Here is a 10573-nt window from a genome sequence, read left to right on the forward strand (position 1 = left end):
AAATAAATAACGACGGATTGTTTTATAAATCACCTGAGAATATTATCAGCTAGCTGGGATCGCAACGGCTGCACGTTGCGGGCGTGTAAACTCGACGTTTTATCAAACGTATCAAAAATCGATATTTATGCGTTTTGTACAAGCAATAAAAATTCTACAACTTTATCATTATCATTATTATTTTTGGATGCCTTTTTTGCTTGGAATTCACGGGTTGTGTTAATGTTCTTGTTTGATTTTAATCAATTGCCAGAAATTTAAGTTTTTTGAAACAAAAAAATTTAAAAGTATATTTTAAACGTTCATACAACTACTTTAAATTTTTTGTAGAATAAAATTTAAAAAATATGCTGGTAGAGAATTTAATTGGCTATTAGAATATGAAAGAATTGTTTAAAATTAATAATTGGTATAAATAATATAAATAAAAATGTATCAATTTGTTGAACAAAAAAAGTAAAATTACCAAAAAAAAATCAAAACTTTAAACGATTAGAAAACTATTAAAAAATTATCCTAGAATAAAATGTAAAAAATACTTTTATAGAGAATTTATTAAACTATTAGATGCCGTCAAAATTGTTATAAATTACCTAATAGTTTAAACAATAGATGTAAAAATGTAAAATAATTCAAAAACTAAAATTTTTAAAAATAAAAAAAAAGTTTATTAACAAAAATCTAATATTTATAACAATAAACAAACAAATTTTTATAACAAATATGAAAGATAATTTATTAGTCTATGTATATGCAAAATTTGACATGTTTCTGTGCAATAGTTTATGAGATATAGCGTATAACATAAAACATTGCAAAAATCAGCACAACCTTCACAAATAACATCACATAACTCATAGACAAACAGTCTATGATCCTTGAAATAAACTTCAAATGACCCACAAACTAATATCACCTTATACCCACCCTTTTACACATCTTCCTAACATAATACATACAAACTACACGACCATCAAATCAACAATTTGCATGTCGGTCACGCGCCATGATAATTTTCGTCGTGTTTCCAAAATAACCAAAAATAAATAAATCCCACTCGGCATAAATTAAAAATCACATGCTCAGGCACATGATTCCCGCTAAGAGATGAAATTATCGATAAAATTTTCGTATTCCTTGTTCTCGGAAGTCGCGCGCTTGTCACTCGCGTGGAATTCTTTCGAAAACGCTTCAACATCCATCGATTGCTACCTTTTGGAAGCCGAAGAACCAAGAAGGACAAAGGCACGACTTGTGGTGGCATTAAATATTCCAACGACGTTTCTTCTTCTCGATGAACATGCCGTCTACAGGTGTTTAGATCTTATCAGTGCAGGCGCGGGACGATAAAATATGAAAACAAATTGGTCGTTTAAAATTTATTGATTCATGGAAGCAGAGAGAACAAAATTTGTAAAAAAATTTTTTATTTTTTACTGGTTGAGGAATAGAGGAGGATTTGTGTTATGTTGGGGGTTGTTAAGGGAAAATTTTAATTAATAATACTAATTGGAAGGCAGGACAAACATTGCGCATGCATGAAGAAATCCAAATATTCTGATTCGGACATGTCAAGAGTAATATTAATTTAGAAATGAAAATTTACTCATTTTTTTTTTGTAAACATTTGAATGGCAATCAAATGTATTTTTTAGTTTTTTTTTTGGTTTTGGAGCAAGAAACATTGCAAATGTTTAATTTCGTTTCGCGTTGGCGTGTATTCAATTTGCGTCGTGTTCGCAGCTCGTTCGGTTCGCGTTCGTAATTCCTCGAATCTTCGCCCCATCATCAGTATCCAGCGATCCTGCAATCCGGCGATCCGAGCTTCCTTCAATCTCGTCGTAACGCGCAACTTTCATTAAGTTTTTATTTTTATTCTCCGGACGCGCGGCGTATACGTCAATTGGAAGCAGAGCATTTCCGTATTTCGCATTTCCGCATTTCCACAGGACAATCAACGACTGCTGCAAAAACGAGAAAATTAAACGGAATTGAAATTACACAAATTGGAAATGAAAAAAAAAAAATTAATTTCTAATCCGTAATTCTTTCGATTTAAAAGTTAAATGTTAAATTATTCGCTGGGTAAAGTTAGGGAAAAGTTAAAGATGTGCGGAGATGGTTATGACTCCGTTGGGGGTGATGCGGATAAGACGTTCGCAACCCCTTCTACGACCCTTCGATTTGATTTATGTATCAGTTAATAAGAGGAATGGCGGCCAGCACGTTTCGTCGCCTCGGCGCCTCCACCAAAACCACCCTCGGACCCACTTTGCGCCCATTTCTTATTACAATAACTCTCTCAACGTCTTCAACCCTTTCAAAACACTAAATCTTCAACTTGTAGTAAATTTACTTAATATATAAACTAAAACCTTTTATTTTCACACGTGAAATTGATAAACAGCGCGTCAAAGCTTTAATTAATTAATTAATTTTTGGTCCTGCAGCAGCCACGTCCTTCGATGAGTTTGAAACTGCGCAAACTTTGTGTAAGTCCCGAAATAAGGAAAACAAGGAAGAAATTGATTGATATACGCAAATGTATGCAGCCAACAGGCGCGATAAGAATGAACGATGCTGGAGATTTATCCGAAGGAGTAAAGAGGGATGGAGGATCTGCCGAAAGGGGTGGAAAACACTGGCAATCTTGATTGATTGTAATTACTTATAAGTTATAACTCTCCTACACTTAGTTCGCTCGCTTAGACGCGCGGTGTTTTTGGGTCTCTGGTCTCACTTTTGCTTTCGCTTTCTTTTCCCGGTGTTTTCGCCTACTGGCGGGACTAATACGTCGCTTAAAACTTCAATCTCTTTGGGAAAGTTTTCGTGTGTGGCAGCCTTCAATCTTTGCATCTTTGACAAGCTGGATGAGGACGAAGGTGGCTGCTGGCGGGCTGGGAGTGACTGATATAAGACGCAGGATGTGCTCCTTTGCAAATTTTCACGTGTCATGTTCTTATCTTGATATTAGTTTATGTTGAACTTCGGGTTTTATTCGGGGAATATTTATTTTGGGATATTTTGACTTGATGAAGTTTGAAGCCTTGTAGATTTGGCAGTTTTGGGTTTAAAATGATTTTTTTAGTATTTTTGTAAATTTTGGTTTATTGTTTATAGATTAACGTTTATTTTGGATCAAAATGTTTAATAGTTTAGGAGATATTAATGTTTAAAAATAAAATGACATTTTTTGAAATGAGGAAAGTTAACTATTTTGTAAAATTTCAAAACACTTTTTTAATATCAAATTAAATATAGTAAATATTAATATTTCTTTAAACTTTAAAAACTGTCAGAAAAGCAAAGATTTCTACTTTCAGGTACTTGTTACAAAAATATATAATTACTATTATTAATATCAAATATTTTCAATTTAAAAAAATTTCTAATTCAAACAAAACTTTTTGTTAATGTTTCACTTTTTTTAAGTTTAACAAAAAACTATACACTTTTCTATTAATCTATATACTCCCATCTATAGCCAGATAAATTCCCTACCAATTCACATTTAAATCAACCTCCTATCTATAATAGTTCAAAAGATATACGCGTTTGAACTTTAATCAAAAATTTCAATGAACTGATTTCACATCCGCCTTGTTACACTTCTTCCTGCGACCGCTCGCGCACGTAGTTTGAAGAATGAAGCATTCCAGATTGATTGCTGAACATTGCGAATGTCGATTCGAGCGCTGGCGTGCCTGAATGCAAGCGGTTTCCAATGACTTCTTCTCCTCCGCACGCTTCTTCGTGAGCAGCAGCGGTAAAAGGTGGCGTCGAGCGGCCTGTAATCTCCGGGCGCGTAATCGCATCATTACGCTGACCACCGTGACGGCGGCCACACGCATATACTGCTGCCGATAATCACGAATCACTTCTTGAACCACTTCGGTGCCGATCTTCGATTCGCTCAACTGAGATCACAGAGTGTGGAATGTAATCGGACAATCAAACGGTAGTCAAATAAAATTGAGTTCTAGTTTTATTATGGTGATTTATCAATTTCAGATGTACATAGTGATAAGGATCAGAATAAATAAGCTTATAAATTTTCATAGTTTAATAGGTACAGGGTCGTAATAGTAAAATTTTTGATTGAATTAGAAAAAAAATCAGAAAAAAATATTTTTAAAGTTTTTGTTTATTAAAATCGTTATAACTTTTTAATTGTTAAAGATAATTTAATTTTGTTTTCACTGTTTAATGAAGAATACAATGGACTATATTTTGGTAAATTTTTAAATTTCTATCTATTTTTGAAAAGTTTTTACAGCCGTTTGAAATTTACTTTCCTAAAAAAACACAAAAAAGCATTTATTTTTTAAAAATCGTGTAACTTTCTTAGTTTTAGAAATAATTAAAAAATTCTATTATAGATCGATAGATAAAGAATTGAAATTTAACATTGCAAAGTTTCAAAGTTGTAATTCAATTTTCCTAGGCTATGGAAGAATTCAAAGTTGACGGATTTTTATCATAATTTTAAACTTTTCAAAAACTCATCAAAAATCACACATAACCTCACAAAAACCAGTCTTCCACTGACAATTCTCATCCACTTTGAACCCATTCGTCAACTTAGTAATAGTAGCAACAATTTCGTTGATATATTTGAGATTTCAACGATTCCCATCCATGTGACTCACAGCGAAACACGCGCACGTCGTGTGACTCACAAAATTTACATACTTGATACAAAACGACGAAAAAAAAAACATAAACATTATACAACATTGTGCGCATGTGTGTGCGTATAGATGTGAACAAATTTCTTACAATTTTATTAGATTCGGTAGCCAGCGCGCAGGTTGTTAAAATCGTCGAAATCGTTAAACTTGTCGACATGTCGCGCTCGCAGGAGACGCAGACGTACGATATGTCTTTATTATTTATTATTTATTTCCATATACGCTTACGTCGCTGGCTGTGCAGCCGGAGAGACCGGAGAGATATGACGATGATGTGAACCGAAATTTCCGAGAACGGTGCGTGCGCATTTATTCACTTCTTCTTATTTTTAATAAAATATCATTGCAGCGAGTTGAGATAATATCGAAGATTTACGAGTCGACGCCATTTTCATCCAGCATTAAATTTTTTATTTTTAAACAAAATTTTCGTATTTTTAAACACTCTGTATATGTATAAGCTTCATTGACTTAGATAAACTCGAAAAATAATAAAATTTACCTAGTTTTATTAATTTAAGTGTATTTATGCTCCGCCCCTTTACTTAACTTAAGTATTATGTGTACTGAGTACATTTTTGAAGTTCTCAGCACTAAAAATACAAACACGTTGCTTTAATTTAATTTAATTTGTTATAATTTCCAGAAATGCGGAATTAAATCAGTGACTTAAGTAACCTTACAATGTGACTTAACTTAAGTCACTTTGACGAAACACGTAAAACACGTTTCTGGCCCTGATGGCTTAATTAAAAATTGGATTAATAACGATTTCGTTGGAATTGTCTGTGACTTAAGTCAGTTTAACTACTTCTTAAACTTCTAAGATCTCTTCAACTTTCTGGATGGTGATGGCGTGTTAATGAGTTCGTGAAACGTGCAATGTGTGTGATATGTGATGGTGATGATAATGGCGGCGCGGCTTCTGGAATAAAATGAGTCATTTGTGAGAAATTTTTGGAGAAACTGTGAGAAAACTTTAAATTAGTACAATTTTTCTAAATATTAAGTAAAAATTTTAATTATTTATTGTTTTACTTGTAAAATAAGTTGTCTAATTTTACATGGCACGTGCTGCCACGTGCTCGAACAACTTTTTCGATGTTTCCATCTTGAGCATCATCTTTCATCGCTCATTGTTCGTGACGTGGCTGCAACATGGCCATCGACATTGTTCGATGGACGGTAGCGTCGAAGACGTCACTCACACGTGACTAATGACTTTTGCTTACTTTGCGTGCGCAGCTTCATCTTCTTCAGACGTGCAGACATTCATTCATTCAACAAGTGAGAGATGGAAAAAATGTGTTTAGTCACTACAACTCAATGGGGGAGATACATGTGAGTCTTGTGTCAATACTAAATCAATTAATTGTTAATTTGGGATTGATTTATGATGGTTTTGATGGTTGATTTGCTTTGGCTACTTGTTAGATGACTATTGGATAGAGGTATGTTACGCATGCGTGAATTACTTAACTGGGACAATGTAAAAAGTGTTTTGTTTAGTTTTTTGGTGATATCTCGGAAACTATTAGAGATAGAGGTTTGATTCTTGCTGAAATGGATTTATATTTAAATTGTTTATGTAATTTTATTATACTTTTATAGATGTTATTATTTTGTAGAGAGTTATAAGCATTTTAACTAATTTTTTGTAAAATTTTCAAAGAAGGTTATTAATTTACTTATAACTAATGATAGAATGATTATATTTAAAATGTTTTAATTGATTTGTATCTGGAATTTAATACTTAATAAGCTCTTAAAAAATCAATTTAATTGAATAAGTAGTTTATGAGTAATTAATAAATAACTAAAGCAATGCAATTACTTAAAATCGCACAAAAATCAGAATTTTTCTAATAGTTTATTCTAATTTACGGCTAAACTATTAACAATATCAGAAAAATTCTTTCATACATAGATTAACAATTAAATTTTCTACCAATGTAATTATTTTTATTTTTCCTAACATTATTATTGAATAAGTTATAAACAATTAAAATTACAACTAGAAAAAATACGCAAAACTTTAAAAAATCTGTTATAACTTTAAAAATAAAATTTATAATAATGAAATTTTAAGTGAAATTGATGAATAATTTAATAATACACAAATAACCAAAATATCATTAAAATCGCTTTATTGGTTTTCGAGTAATTAACAATTTACTAAAAATCCTCTAAAATTTTTATGTCGTGTTCAACTGATGCGTCTATAGACATTCACTCCACGTTGTGTTCAGATATATCAGGGCATCAGGCACGAGCTGAAACATCTTGAAACTTTGTGCACATCAGAGTGGAAAATATGAAAATTCGCTATAGTTTTAATTACTTTCGTCGGGGTCGCAATTTCGCATCCGCATCGCTCGGTCCAAGCCAGATCATTGCGTCGCAGGGGCGCGCATTTCATGCATTTATATTACGTCGCGACCCCGCCGCCCCCAACCGCCCCCATCAGCCTCATCCACCCACAATACTTATTAGTGAAAGAGTTAAGACCGAAGACACTTCCAGCACCGCCCTGCTTGCAAGTATACACATCAGCATATTTATAAATTTACAGTTTACGCAGACTTATATATTCTAATAGCATCCTTGTGATGTGATCCTTACAATCCTATTGCTTGCGTTTTCCGGCCGCGCATGATGCACTTTTAATTCGTCAGAGAGATGTTTCGAAATACTCGCAAATACTCGCAATCCTGAAGTGAGTAAATACCGAATGCAGCGAATATTTACACTTAGTTTGCTCACGGGGGGTGGTTGTGGAGTGTGGGGGCGGTTGGGCGAATGTCTTTGGGTCTTTGGACTTATACTTACTTGTTCGTTCGTTGGTTCGTTCACGTTCCATCCATCCATCGGATGAGTTTCGAAGTTTTATTAATATTATGCATGGAATACGATGGCGCCGAGACGCTGCCGGAGTTCTGATGGAGTTTCCACTCACACCCCCGAGTGCACCGCCATTTTGGATCATGAGTTTACGACGTTGCAAGTTTTATACTTTGGCGCAGAAAAAAAATTATATTTTTTATGTATCAAATAATTTTACGATGTTTAAACGCTTATAGATCGTAAATGATAAGAGTTATCAATATAATTTTTTTATTAATATATAGATTGATTAATTAACTATATACCTACTTAATTTTATTGATTTTTAATGAGTAGTTTTGAAGATATGATGAAAATAAAATTTTTTCATAAATCTTTTACGTGGTGATTTTTCATCCAAAAACGTAAATGGGACGTAATTTGATTGCACTTTGTTATCAATTTTTGATTCATGCGACGTGGCGGCGGTGGTGCACGCGGGCCGGGGCTATTATTTATATACTGTTAGCCGTTTCGCCGCGTCCGCGCCGGGGCGTCTGTAACGACAACTATTTATTACTGACCACACACTCGGATTATAACCGTGGAATTTGTAACGATTTATTACCCATGACTTTATTTATGGCCCGGGTCTGCGATGCCCGATGGTCCGATGGTTTGGTGCGCTTCTTCGGTGATCATGCAGCCTGCACAATACAGAGACACACTGTGGTAAACGAATTGATAAAAGTTTTTCTTTTTTTTTTTTTGGAAAAAAATCAATTTTTAGAAAAATTTTGAATTTTTTGGTAGAAAATTTTGTATTTTTGATTGTAAAAACTGAAATATTTTATTTTTAGCAATTTTAATTAAACAATAATTTATTAGGGACCTTAAAAAAATTATTTAATTCAGTTTTTTATTAATTTTTTAAGAAAAATATTTAATTTTTGGGAAAATTTTGCAAATTTTTTTGGGAAAATTTTGAATTTTTGGTTTTATCTGCTAAAATATTTTATTTACAACATTTTAATTTTTACCATAATTTATTAGAGCCATTGTGGATAAGAAATTGATTAAAAAAAATTTAATTTTTCAAAAAAAAATTTTTTTCAAAAATTTTATTTTTTTCGCAAAAATTTTGTATTTTTTGGTTGATATCTCCAAAAATATAAAAAATTCAATACAAAAATTTACCAAAATTTGTACCCAGACTTATGATACTTTTAATTAAAAATTTCCAACCTCTCCAGGGGTCATGTTCGGTGTGATAATTCCAAAAAATAAATTGGAAATCGAATTCACAATTACACATTTCGTATTTTTCTGCTGCGGCAATTTAAACATGCAAACAAACCGCAAAAGTTAGTTTCTCGCGGCGCACACAGACAGGCGCCCTCCTGTGGCGGAAAGGGCGCATCCGATTCACATGTCAGAAGTTAAAGAATACAAAAAATAAACGCGCAGAAGAGATCGAGCCGTCGGGGGGTTCTCGGCATAAATCAAGCAACTACTGATAATGCGGAACGCGCGCAATTACCGAACGCGTCAAAGTGTTATTTATGTCTTTCTTGCCCGCGCGACCTGCCACCTGCTGATTGAGAATGAAATCCAATGGACCATATGGTGTGGTGAACCAATGAAATTTATAAAACCGAATGCGATGAATAATCGGCATTCACTGAATAAAACGCATTGGGAATTTATATAGTCAAAGCATCTTCAAAAGAAAAAAATATAAAAATTTTTAGTTTTTTGTTAATAACTTTTAAACTAATTAAGATATCTATATTATTCTTTCGAAATTATATAACGAATTTATTTGCGCATATTTTAGCAAAATATTATTTTGTTATCAGTTTTTGATAAGAAATTATCGCACAATTTGTGTAAAATTTCAAGTTTTGTTTTAACAAAAATTTAATTGTTAATAACTTTTGATACAATAATGACACAAACATAAACTAAAATAAATTTGACGTAGAATTTTATTGTTAATCTAATTCTTCAAGAATTTTTAAATTATCTTTAATAGTTTTTGAATTATCACAAAAAAACTAAACAAAAACAAAAAATTTTCTTGATTTAAATATGTGCGACGTAACTATGCAACTTTATATTCCAAATTCATGGATAATTGGATTAAATCGAATATTTATGCATTATTGATGAATGTTTCTCCTTATTATTTCATTTTTCCATCTTTACGGCGTATGCATTTGCTTGCATTGCATATATGCGTAATCAATTAATGACAGTCGGATGATTTTAATGTTCTGTGATATTAAAATGCCAAACATGCGCAGCCAGACAGCGCGTCTTGTTCAGATATTAAAAACTGTTTTTTATGCCTTATTTCAGTTTTGTTTCCTTTTAACTCCGTGGCTCCGGCTGCGTTCCAGGATCGTATCGCGTTTAATCATTTAATTTTACGTCGCGATGCACCACCACCGAGGTTTACGACACCGCTGAAAATTTTTATCATCCGCCAGCTTATCAAATCGATTCGTCACACGTGCATCGCAAGTTTATATAAAACATATTTTTGTTTTGGTTTTTATTGCAAATATTAATTACACACACGGATTATATGATTTTCGTGTTGTTTACGCTCCGCCTATTGAAGTGACCAATCACAGTGTGAGTTGGAATGACGTGTAATGTGAATGCGCATGCGTAGTTTTGATTTTGAGCGTACGGTGTCCAGAATTCATTAATCATATTTGTGATGCGTCCCGTGTTAAGGGATGTGTATTTGTTTTAGGCGGAATGTATGTTTGGTGGTGGGTTTTGTGTCTTTCTCAGGATGGTCGATGTGTGAGGGATGTGGTGTGCATTGTCTATCGAAGTCGCTATAATTAATCATATATTCTGCATGCTGAATGATAGATGAATATTTCATTTATTTTTGGATTAAAACATGAAATCTTTAAATCGTTGTAGCTGATAAACTAAGAAAGATATTTACATGAAATTTGGTGATTTGGGAAATGATAACATATACTTTGTTATGATAAAAAGAAAATTTATTTATTATTGTTTATTAATGAGTTATCTAG

The sequence above is a fragment of the Atheta coriaria genome, unplaced genomic scaffold (assembly GCF_025399875.1).
Source record: "Atheta coriaria isolate IRGN ID8LTWV9N9 unplaced genomic scaffold, Caltech_Dcor_3.1 hic_scaffold_2_pilon, whole genome shotgun sequence".
NCBI lineage: Eukaryota > Metazoa > Arthropoda > Insecta > Coleoptera > Staphylinidae > Dalotia > Dalotia coriaria.